This window comes from Cervus canadensis, chromosome 31 (genome assembly GCF_019320065.1).
Source record: "Cervus canadensis isolate Bull #8, Minnesota chromosome 31, ASM1932006v1, whole genome shotgun sequence".
Taxonomy (NCBI): Eukaryota; Metazoa; Chordata; class Mammalia; order Artiodactyla; family Cervidae; genus Cervus; species Cervus canadensis.
Genome location: NC_057416.1, coordinates 15,751,736 through 15,764,568, shown reverse-complemented (window position 1 = coordinate 15,764,568; position 12,833 = coordinate 15,751,736). Strand labels below are relative to the sequence as shown.

The 12,833-nt window shown below is 35.3% G+C and overlaps 1 long non-coding RNA gene across 1 annotated transcript in view; it reads right to left on the bottom strand.

Annotated features, from left to right (window-relative positions):
• Positions 1–2,362: 2,362 nt before the first annotated feature.
• The window catches only part of LOC122432516, a 110,724-nt gene continuing 100,253 nt past the window's right edge, over positions 2,363–12,833 (bottom strand). The window contains exons 27-30 of the long non-coding RNA XR_006266852.1: positions 8,828–8,913; positions 7,852–7,937; positions 7,303–7,403; positions 2,363–2,407 (exon numbers count right to left, since the gene is read on the bottom strand). This is a non-coding gene — a long non-coding RNA (uncharacterized LOC122432516). The remainder of the gene's footprint in view (positions 2,408–7,302; positions 7,404–7,851; positions 7,938–8,827; positions 8,914–12,833) is intronic.

The window sequence follows — 12,833 nt, the reverse complement described above, 5'->3', positions numbered from 1 at the left end:
ATTTTTGATTTATGACAATTTGAAAAAATTCTCAGATGAGCCTTGTGGCTTAGAAATATCAAAAAATTTAAGAAAAAGTTAAGTATGATATGAATGCATAAAATGAATATAAATAGTAGGCTGTCCTTTCATAGGTAATATTTAATATGAAATGATGAAATTACCAGACAAAAATTTTAAAACTATAATAAATATCTTTAAGAATTTAAAGGAAAAGGTGACCTAATAAGTAAATATATAGGGAGTCTTAGCATAACAATTAAATCTATTATAAAGAATCAAATGGAAAAAGTCTAGAATTGAAAAGTATGCAATCTGAAATAAAAATTCATCAGATGACTTTGACAGCAGATTGACAACTACAGAAGAAAGGACAATGAAATTAAAGATAAAAAATTAGAAATTATCCAATCTGAAGAACAGAGAATTTTTTTTTTAATGCAGTTACTTGTGGAATGACATTAAGCAGTATAACATTTCATGTATGTTTTATGCCAGAGAGAGTATTTCTTCATATTTGTTAAAAACCATCAATCCAGATCCAAGAATTTCAGCAAACCCAGAACAAGATTAATGCAAAGACAACCACAACTAGGCGCATCTAATCAAGCTGCTGCATATCAAAAATAAAGTATCTTAAAAGTAGTCAGAAGACTATATATTTCCTTATACAGAGGAAAAACTATTTAATTGAGAATAATTACAAAAACAATAAAGTCTGGAAGACAAATGGCATTTTTAAAGGGTTTTAAGAAAAAAAAAAAAACTACCAGCCAGAATTATAATACTCTTTTTTTCTAGCAGAAGTATCCTTCAAGTATGAGTTAAATAGATTCAGATAAACAAAACCAGAGAGAACTTACAGCTGGTGAATCTTCACTATAAGAAATAGTAAAGGGATTTTTCAGAATAAAGAGAAATAACACCCAAACTAGGAAGGAAAGAATAGCAAATACATGAAATGATAAATATATGGGTAAATATAAAAGATTTAAGATAAGTTTGTGTTCAAATTCAGGGACTCACTGTCATGGCATTCTCTGTCTCTGCCCCTCAAATTTTGATAATTCTGGTTACCTACACCCTGGTCTTCAGAGTACCGTGAAGGTCTTACTGTCTGCTTCGGCTGTTGCCCTGAGGGAATAAACCAAGGTAATTCCTGATTTCTTTTTCTTTTCTCAAGGTTTCATATCCTTATCAGCAGGAGGGTTAACCTTATAAGCTACTCAGTCATGGCTAAAACAATGTCAGCCAAGCAATCTTTAAGGAGAAAACCAAAGCTAACAACCTTACCTCTGTATTTCAAGACATGAAGTTATAGCAATTAAAGCAATATGACAATGCAAGGAGAAAAAAATACACAAATGGAACGTAAGAGTCCAGAATAGACACATGTAGATGGAATTAAATTTACGACAAAGATGGCACTTCATCTCAGAGGAAATGTACAGACCTTTTGAAAACTGATATAGGGGAAATTGGAAATATATATATAACATATATAAAATCTCTATACCTAATTCACATTATATGCAAGAAGCAACTTAGGTAAATTATAGATCTAAATGTTAACTGTAAAATAGTAAGGTTTCTTGAAGTAAACATAGGAGCATATTTGAATTATCTTGGTTTAGGCAAAGACTACTTAAACTAAACATGAAATGCATTAAATAGACAGGAAGATATTTTAGAATTACACTATTCTGTTCAACGCCAATAAAAATGAAGCCACAGAGTAAAAATTGTCTTTGGTTTTTGCTTTGTTTTTGCCACAGTTAAGGATAGAGATAGGACTTAACACTTACCAGAATAAATATAATGTATTTAAATTTAATATAAGAAACTGCAGTAGTAAGTGTTGTCGAGGTTATGTAGCAACAATATCTCCCATATTTTTGATAGGAGAGTAAATCAGTGTTGTGGAAACCATCTACAACACTAATCACAACCCACAATGCTCCAGTCTTAAAAAACTAAAGCAGCAAACAACCTCGTCCATACAAAATAAACAAGTAATAAGAGAGGCTGAGGGGCTGCTTGCAAGAATGAGCTGGGTGGCTCTGCCTCACTTCTCCTAGCCTGAATGATCCAGAGCTAAATGGCATGGAAGTGCCTGGAAGCCACGAAGCAATGCTGCCTTGAGAGAGGATGGGAGTTGGGTGGGAGAACTCAGAGGGATAAGATACAAAGGAACAAATAAATAGAAAGCAAATATTAGTGAAACACATAAAACTCAGAAATTCCATTTCTAATATATGCCTTAAAAAAGTATGTTTATTAAAAGGTATGTACAAGAATATATATATAGTTGGACTTGCCTGGAGGTCCAATGGTTACAACTTCATCTTCAAATGCTGGGGTTGCAGGTTCAATCCCTGGTAGGGGTGCTTGCCTCATAGCAGAAAAACTAAAACATAAAACAGAAGCAATATTGTAACAAGACTTTAAAAATGATCCACATCAAACAATCTTCAAAAAGAGTATTTATATTATTTGTAATAGCCAAAAATCAACCAGATGCACATCAGTCGTCTAATAGATAATTAGATTTTCAAAGTTATACAAAAGAATGCCATCCAACAAAGAAAATGAGCAAAATCATACCATTCGCTATAACATGGATAAATCTCATAAACATAATAATGAGCAAAGATGACAGAGAAAATCGAGAATAAAGAGCATTTATTTATATTAATTTATATGCAGATCGAAACAGGCAAAAGTAATCCATGATGTTTGAGGTCAGGAGAGTAGTGGTTATTTGGGAAGAGAATCAGAGACTGGGGAAAAGCATGAAGGAAACAGCTAAGGTTCTGATATTTTTGACCTGAATAAAGGGTACAGAAGCGTTTCACACAAACAGTCCTTGAGCCCTACTTTGTGGTTTGTATGTTTGTATATAAGCATACTGCGCTTTGATACAAGAAGCAGCCTATTAAACACGCAGTTTGGTAGAACAGAAGGTGTAGGTACAATGATGAATTGACAAGAAAGAGCAACAACAACAAGGTTATAAAGAGAATTGTTTTGAATTGGGTGTTTCTAGGGCAACAGCTTTCAAACAGCTTTCAAGCCCAAAACTCACATTATGTGTGTGTGTATTTATACTTATTTAGGTATGTATAAAAAGTGAAAGAACTTTTACAAAACGGTACCACACCAATAGCAATACACTCTGGTGCCTTCTAGTCTAGTTACTCTTTTAGTTATCTTCCTCAGTCTGAAAAAGGACATCCACAAAAAAACTATGCTTAACATCATATTTATTGGAGAAAGCTTAAACGCGTTCTCCATGCATTTGGGAGTAAGACTAAGATGCTCATTAACAGCAGTACCAGTTAGCATAGTACCAGAGGCATTACCCAATTCACTTAATCAAGAAAAATAAAATTATAAAGACTGGAAAGAAAACAAACTGAAATCATGGCAAGATTATAGAAAATCCAATGCTTGGTGGAGATCGTCTTCAAAGCCAAGATTGTCCAATTCTCTAGTTTATTATTTTAATTAATAATTGATAATGTATTTTCAATTAATGAGAAAACAGCATGTGTTTAATACATACACATTTTTGGAGATAGGTGCAGATATTGAGTGAGAGTGAGATTCAAAATTCTAAGTGCAGGTAAGCTTTGAACCAAAATTGTAAATTATTATAACATGCTTTTAACATCTGAAATAATTACAGTTTAAAATTTATCAAATTTTCATACAAACTACTTTGAATAAGTTTCTTCTTATGCAGACTTAGTATACTGTTACAGAACTATTAAATATAATAATTTAAATGCCCAATGAATGCCGAACAAAGTTAGCTTAACTATGCTAGGAATAAATATATAAGTTATCAAATGCCAGGTATAGACTTAAGTACTGTGAAGGAGGCAAATACTTTCTAAAGCTTGTCTTTCCATCTTTAGCTCTATTCTGCCTTTTATTTTCATGTTATCAAGAAATTAGTTATGTATGGGTATTTGTGTGAATATGTGTGTGTTCTGCAGGTAATGCTGGATAACACAAGTGCTCTATAGTAGCCAATACATTTCTAGGACAAAGGAGCTGGAACTTCAGTTCCTGGTTGCCTCTGGGAAAACTACCTTGGTTAACAGGAATCGATCCAACAGTCTTTTTGGCTAGCATCCAACTCAATAGGAGGTCACATTTTTCAAAATTGAGTTTTTAGTTTTGTATGTGTGTTTATTTTGGAACTCTACTGGGGTTTTCAGGATGTAAGCTTGTATTACATTTTAAATATATTTTCATAAAATTATTTAGATGTTCTCTTTCATGTATAGTTTCAAATTAAGTTCAGAAACTCAAGACACAGATATTCAGTGTCTTAACCCTTAAAGTTAATGACTTCTAATTAACCCAGCAAGAAGCTAATGACTTGTAATCACTTGCCAATTGATTCTGAGGTTTTGTTTTGTTTTTGTAAAATTAGTCTAGATGAAACAGAGCTATAGCTGGTGGGGAAAAGGCAGAGGAAGATCCAGGTTCAAGAAGTCACTCACAAGGTGAGATCTAGAAGATACTCAGAGTGATGGAAAGCATATTTCTGGTCTTTTGCCAATTATTATAAGACCCATGAATGTTGTTATAAATAAAGGTGCACGTATTGGAGACTATATAACTGAAACATTGAGAAAATCATTATCTAGTATCACTTAACTGATTTTAGTGCTTAGCACTTGCAACAGTTCAGCTAAAAAAGAGGAATATACACATAAAATTGTGCATCAGATAACTGATTTTATGAGATACTTCACTTACAAAGATATACATACTTTGGTTGATGAAACTTGTTCCGTGAGATGATAGAACATGAATGATTCTGAATCACATAAACATTTATTAAAATCTGCCCTTGGGCCAGGATCTGGGTGATCCACTGGGCATTGAAAGATGAATAACCCACAGCCCCTTTCTCCAGGAGTTTATACTGATTAATAAATAATCACCTAGAGTACGGAACCCTATAACAAAGAAATACTTTAGAGGATGTGAGATTTGAAAATGCATGTGTAATCCTCTCAGGTCCTTCATACACAGCACACATATATTTTTATACCTCTTAGAATTTGCCAGTTACTACCCCCTGGAGGGCTTCCCTGGTGGCCCAGACAGTAAAGAATCCGCCTGCAATGCGGGAGACCTGGGCTTGATCCCTGGGTTGGGAAGATCCCCTGGAGGAGGGCCTGGCTACCCACTCCAGTATTCTTGCCTAGAGAATCCTCATGGACAGAGAAGCCCATGGGGTCGCAAAGAGTCGGACATGACTGAGCACACGCATGCGTGTGCACACACACACACACAGATATTGAAGTTCAGGAGGCTGACAAAGGCATTTTGTCAGGAATAAGGAAGATTTGGTAGAACAATGATGTTGGCTAGTCTTATCTGACTTGTAAAAAATGTTTCAGAGAATATTCAGAAACAGTCCCTACAGCTGTAGCTATAGAACAAATATCCAGCTTAAGACTAACACTATTCAAAAATATTATGTATTAAAAACAGTGGTTTGTGATTAGGTATAACTGGTTGTACTAGGGTGATAAGAAACTGGAAAAAAACAGTCATTATTCGTTACTATGTTTCAAGATAAGAAAACATACAGAGTAGCCTGACATTATGGAACAGTTTTCACAACCATGATGTTAAAAAAAAGCTGTACTGATAAGGAAAATTTTTTAAATAAAGCAAAAAAAAAAAAAATGCAGTGCTTCAAACATAGTCTTTTTTTCCCTGTTTGATCATGGTTAAGGGCAATTCAGCCCTGTAATTATTTTCCAACAGAGAAACACAGAGGTCAGGGTTAGCAGCAACTCAGCAACACTGGACACTCCTGAAGCCACGGCCCTTTCTGCCTCTAAACATTGATCAACACTTACTTCTTCCTCAATCCTGCAGCAGAATCACCCACTGACTCCCACGTTTTTAGCTGGCACCCCTCTTTTTAAGTGCCTGCCAAAGTATCCTACTTAACTATCATGGCAAGAAAAAAATCATCAAATTAGGAAAGTAAAGAAAGGATAAGGCCATTGTCTGTGCAGTTGCCTTCCAAGCTGGCCCGTTTCCCTGAGAGGGAGCTCTGAACTGAATTGACTGCCCAAAGTCTTAGGTTCTGTTCTCACACCAGCCACTATGATTCCATGTGAGCTCAGCCAAGCTCTTTGATCTCACCAGCCTTTCGTTTTTCAGAGAGGAGACTGGTTGTGTGTGATTGCGTGTTTTGAGTGCAAGCGTCTGGGTATGGCTAATCAGACACCTGATGGGTTTGACTTCTTTGGGGTGTATCATTTTAATTTTGTTTTTCTGTTTTAATCAGTGGTGTTAGATGATTTCAGTAATTCTGATATAAATATACATATATCTATGCCTATGTGTTATGTGTGTATATATTACACATAATGTGTGTGAAACTTTATAAAAGGTAGCTTTATAATCACATTGTTTATTGTACTGTGACCAAGAGCAGAGGCTAATTTGAAAATCCTTGGAACAATAGTCAGAAATTTCTACTTTTAAAGAATTCATTCATGCAACTGCACACCTCTTAAGGACAGAAATGAACATGACAGTTCAGCATGATAACGATGACAGTTCAGAAAATAAACTCCTTGATTTTCCTTACAAAACAAAACCGGAAACATGACAGAGTTTTGTTGCTGTTTTAGACCAGAAGCTAACATTTCTTCTGGTTTCTTCTCTCATCGCCCAAGGCCATTTTCCCCTACTACTTTCTATATAATGACTCTCAGCACCCCAAGTCTCAAGGGAGGATCTAGTCTGAAAATTCAGGGAAGTTCTACCCTAACTGCTACTTGCACCAGTAAAACACAGTATGCTATCCTTGCAAGTAAAGGTAAAGATCATCAATCAATCTTTTCTCCAAATTACACAATCCTCTGAGTAAAATTAATAATTACAGACACAATTATGCTCTATTAGCATGAGTAAAATGTTTATGCAAAGAACCTTAGCTAAGTGAATGCAAATGATGGTAGATCACAGGCACAGACCCCTTACTTTGCTGTTTCCTCTGCCAGGAAGGGAGCGTTCTAAGATCTTTGCCTTCCTTCTTACTTCTCATTATGGAGGGTTCAGCTCTGATGCCATCTACTGAGAATGGTCATTCTTAACTATCCCATTTCATGAAATACCCCAAACTCCCTGTTCCATATTACCTTGTTTGATTTTTATAGCACTTTGATTGTTACTTTATTGTTCTTTTGTTATTTAACTGGCTGGCTGCCTCTCCTTACAGGGAGCCTGTAAGCTCCCTGAGAGCTGGGGACTCACCTCTCTGATTCACCGTGCTGTTTCCAGTGCCCAGAATCATGCTCGGTGTACAGTAGGTGTGCATGAATATCCAGTTGGTGAACAGATGAACAAATGAAATGCTCATGTTTTTGTTGTAAAGGAAAAGATTACGTAGGAAAGGGTGAACAACTGCAAACCAAACTCAAGACTAATTTTACTTAGAAGTACTTGTAGTTTACCAGACAGTACTTATACTGTACTTATACTTATACCAGCACTTGAATTTTTAGACCTGTATTAATCTACCTGAAATTTTACATATAATAGCCATCTTATGTAAGTGTAGAGAATATGCACACACACAAAAAAACCCCACAATAATGGCAAATGCACAGTATTACAGTGAAGTAAAATGGCTTATCCATGTGACAATGGACTCAAAGTTAAATTTCTAAGCAATTAGAATCATTATCTGTTTCTCTTTAATCAATTTGTAGATTGAGACACACTGACTCTATCCACACTGTAAACTCATGAAACATAGCAGTCAGACCACCAAGAAAAATTGGTTCTAAAAATCTAACATACCTGTGCTGGAATCCGTATGATTACATTGAAGATTTACTGTCAAGAGCATGCCCTTATATAGCTGATGGTCTGGGGAAATATTAAACCTGTAAGAGTTAAAAGTCAAAAAATCAATGACACAAATTATAAAGTAGCAATAAAAGTTCATAACCTAGCTCCCTCATAGGCAGGTCCCCCATCAAACAATGTAACACAAAACAACAGGAATTATTCTTTTTAGTTTATGTTCTTATTGTGTTAAACGCTGTTGCACAATTTGATTTTGAGTTTTCATTGAAAATAAGACCTTAAAAATATGGACAGTATTTTCTTGCCGTGAAAATAAAAATCTGAGTTGCATGAGTTTTAAAGTACTTTTCCTGGCTAATCTTCTTTTTGCTGTTAAAAAATGTGATAAATTATTATGTGATTCAAAACCATAATATAACTGAAGGAAATGATCATTTGAAAGGATTTTAATTAAATTATGTTTCAAGAGTACTTTCCTATGACACTTTATTTTTCTTCGTATTTTTAAAGTGTCAGATCTGCTATAAGCCAGAACTTTGGGTAGCAAACTAGAAAAATTAAGTTACAGTTCACAGTAGGCATTTTCTTACATTTTGAATAGAATGGACCCCTCTGAATTCATTCCTTATTGTATTAAGAGAAAAACTATATGTAAAAATTGTGTTTTGTAAACTATATACCTTTCCTTGGTCTTGCCACTGGAAAGATTTTTGTTTTTCGTTAATAAAACCCAGTGATAAACAGTTATATGATCCATTTCAATATCTGTATTCATAAAAAAGTTAATAAAAATATAAGGGAATTTCAGAATTAGGGTTTATTTTACTGTTAATATATGTGAGGAAATGTGGATTTGCTAACCTAGAATCTTTTTTTTATCTTTGTAAGGATAATTGATTCTCTTTCTATATGTAATATCTTTCAAGCCAGACCACCAAGAAAAATTGGTTCTAAAAATCTAACATACCTGTGCTGGAATCCGTATGATTACATTGAAGATTTACTATTAAGATCATGCCCTTATATAGCTGATGGTCTGGGGAAATATTAAATCTGTAAGAGTTAAAAGTCAAAAAATCAATGACACAAATTAGAAGAATTTATTGTGAAACAATATGGAGACTCACAGATATACAAGTAGTATAGCCAGATATCCTGTCATTATAATGTTAAAGCATTTTGAAATATTTTTAAAATCCAAATTTGTAGTCAGAACAATTTCTGAGCCTCTTTTCTTGCTGCACTAATATTTTGTTTTAGTCATTAATCCAAAGATGCCTATGAAAGAACACTGATGCTCTGGGATGTGATCAATAAATGCTGATGGTTCATTGATGGATGTCTTGGTCCTAGACAGAAGAGTTTCTAAGTCACCCATGCCTTCTTGTGAGATGAAGATTACAGTATGGAACTATACATATTATAAAGTCATCCCTCTGAATTTCTGTGTAATTCGTATCATCTATGTAAATTTTGAAATTGTTCTGTAAAACAGACAATGCCGTGGCTAAGTTCAATGTACATTGTGCAAAAGTATATTGTTTAATAGCTTTTATTTGAGAAAAAATCATTTTATAGTTTCATTTTTAGTTTAAATGATTTTGAGCTTAGACTATTTTCTAAATTCTCCTTTGTTTCTTGCTCACAACTATTGCTGAACATAAATTTGCCTTTCCATTCATGAAATCACTGCTAAGGACATAATCATTTGAATATGACTTCTTTAAGAAAAAAATCCAGAAATGATATTGCTACTTCACATTCTCATGGCACTTTGGTCATAATCCTGAGAAAATATTGGCAAAGTTATTATTTTAAGATGTTAAGTACCAGTAGTAATAAGTGTGGCAATCTGGCTAAAAAGCACATTAAAACCCACCTGTTAAGAATGTCAGAAAAAATTAGTTTATGGAAAACAAAAAATCTTAATTATTAATTATAAATTTATATACAAACTCAATCTTTCCTCTCTCCTCAAATTTTTACGTAATTTTAGAGAATGCTGATTGTATAACGATGAATGAAAATCAACTCATAATAGAGCCCATTCTTCAGTCTATTGGAAGAGATATATATGTGAACAATAATTAAGATACAAGTCATGATGTGTAGAAATTATAGCCCTTATACATTGCTGGTGGAAATATAAGATGGTAGAGCCACACTGGAAAAGATTTTGGCAGTTCCTCAAAATGTGAAACATAGAATTACCACACCAGGGACTTCTCTGGCAGTCCAGTGGTTAAGATTCCACATTTCCAATTGAGGGGGCAGGAGTCTGATCTCTGGTCTGAGAACTAAGACCTCACATGCTACACAGTGAAGCCAAAAAAAAAAAAAAAACAAAAAAAAGGCAGAATTACCACACTATCCAGTAATTCCACTCCTGGGTATCACCCAAGAGAAATGAAAACTTCTATCTACACAAAAACGTGTACACAAATATTCATAGCACCTTTATTCATAATAGCTGAAAATGGAAACAATCCATATGTTCATCTATTAAGAAATGAATAGGTTAAATGTGTTATATTCATACTATGGAGTATGGAGTATTATTCATCAGGAAAAAAAATGAATCACTGATAACATGCTATAGCATAGATAAACCTCAAAAACATTCTAACTGAAAAAAGCCAATGAGTGACAAGAGATCACATATCTGTTTATATGAAATGCCAAGAACAGACAAATCTGTAGAGAAAGTAGATGAGCGGTTGTCTAGAGGGAGGAAGAGGTATGTGGAGCTAGAGAAGACACAGAGTAACTGATAATGAGCACCGGGGTTTCGGGCTAGTAATAATGTTCTCAAACTAGACGACGCGGTTGTACAAGTCTGTGACTATACTAAAATGATGTTACGGCATATAGACCATGTATCAGTAAAGCTATTAAGATACAAGACGTGATAAAACAAAAAGTTAAGTAGTCCTGAAGGATGGAAAAGAGAATAAGTAATTCCTTGTGTGGTAGGGCAAGTAAGGAAATGGAATATTAGCGGTTTCCTGGAAGAGGAAACTTTTAAGCTACATCTTGAAAAATAAGTAGAAATTTCTCTAAGTTGAGAAAATTCATCATGTTTGACAGAGAGGCTAAAGCACAGATACAGGAAAAATCAGTTAATTTGATAAATGCTTGAGTAGTGGGAGGATGGATGGACTTAGGAAAGGTGCTTGGAAGTGACAGAGAATGGTAGAAAACAAGACTAAGAAGACAGGGAGAAAACAAGAGTGGTTAAAGACCCTTTAGGCTTTGCTGAAAAACAGTGATATGCTCCTCTGAAGTTGACAGAAACTATTAAAGTTTTTCTTAAGAAAATTAGCATGCTGCTTTTTGCTTTATAGAAATGAAACACAACTCTTTCAGGTAAGATTTACATCTCTGATCAAAATTGTCCATGGAATCCAGGAATCAGTAAGATACTTACCTCATTCTGACTGGTAAGGAGTTATCAGTAGGAGCAGCAGAACTCTCCCACATTCTGGGAAAGATTTTCTTTTAACTTTGTGGTTCAGAGGGAACTGATGCAATCTTGCAGACACCCCTTCCTGGCCTCAAGTACATCCAGGGACATCCTAGATCCGAGTAAACTCAATAGTAACTGCGACACTGTCTGAAGTCTTTGGTCGTTTGTCACCTTTTATTTTATTCTCCAGTTGGGACTGAAAAATGAGATCCCCTTTCTGTTTGACGGTAAAACCAAAGTCACTGATTTTGTTGGTGCCAGTGTCATAGAGGTTGTCTGTTTATGAAAAGTGGCAGGAGTGATAAACTGAGGACACCCTGATGGTATTCCGAACCACAGTTCTAGAAGTCTCCCAGTCCACACCCCAGCCCTTGGTAATGGGAGCCATTGATTTCCTCTTTGGGGTTAAGCTGATTAAAGTTGAATTTCTGTCACTTGTGTCAAAATATTTCTAACAGCAATAGAGCTAGGAAGTTGAATCAGTCACCAGTAGATTCTTGCTGGCCTATTTGATGTATCAATTACCTGATATTTGCCTGCAATGCAGGAGATCCTGGTTGATGCACCATAATGTATCAATTACCTGATATTTGCCTGCAATGCAGGAGATTCTGGTTCAATTCCTGGGTTGGGAAGCTCCACTGGAGAAGGGATAAGCTACCCACTCTAGTATTCTTCAGCTTCCCTGTGGCTCAGCTGGTAAAAGAATCCACCTGCAATGCGGGAGACCTGGATTCAATCCCTGGGTTGGGAAGATCCCCTGGAGAAGAGAAAGGCTACCCACTTGAGTATTCTGGCCTGGAGAATTCCATGGACTGTATAGTCCATGGGGTTGCAAAAAGTCGGACACAACTGAGTGACTTTCACTTCACCTGATATCTATGACCTGGTTTAGCTAGAACCTGGTTATTAAACTCGGAAGTAAGAACAATGCGTGTGCTGTGGTAGGGGAACTTAAAAAATGAAGTAAGGAAGAATTTTTATCAATTTTTAACATCATTTCCTGGCTGATAGATGTTATTATATCCTAAATGGACACATTTTCTCTTGGAAAGCCACTTACAACTAAAAATGTAGGTCAGAGATACCAAAAACCTAGCACGTGTCAGGTCTCCCGCCAAACTCTTGGTCGCCATGACTGGCTGACAACAGAATTTTACTAAACCTGGCTGCGCCCTCGAGTTCTTCATGAGCAGCCCACTAGGAAGCCACTGACAGTTAAGTAGAGTTTGCATGCATGTTCAAATCTACTTGCCAGTGTGGATAAGGTTACTGATAATTATCTTAATAAAATCATTATGACCTCTTTTCCCTCTTCTCTATAAAGTTAAGCCCTTCTACCAGTTTAAGACAGAAAGCCTGCTTTTAGGCCATCTATTATTCATGTATGCCACAGCAGAGTCACCTCGCCCTGTGTGGGTGCATTTTAATCCTTTACTACAAACACTGGATGAAAGGATTTCCTTTCGGTGATAAAGAATTTCAGGCATCTGAAAGCAAATGGAAG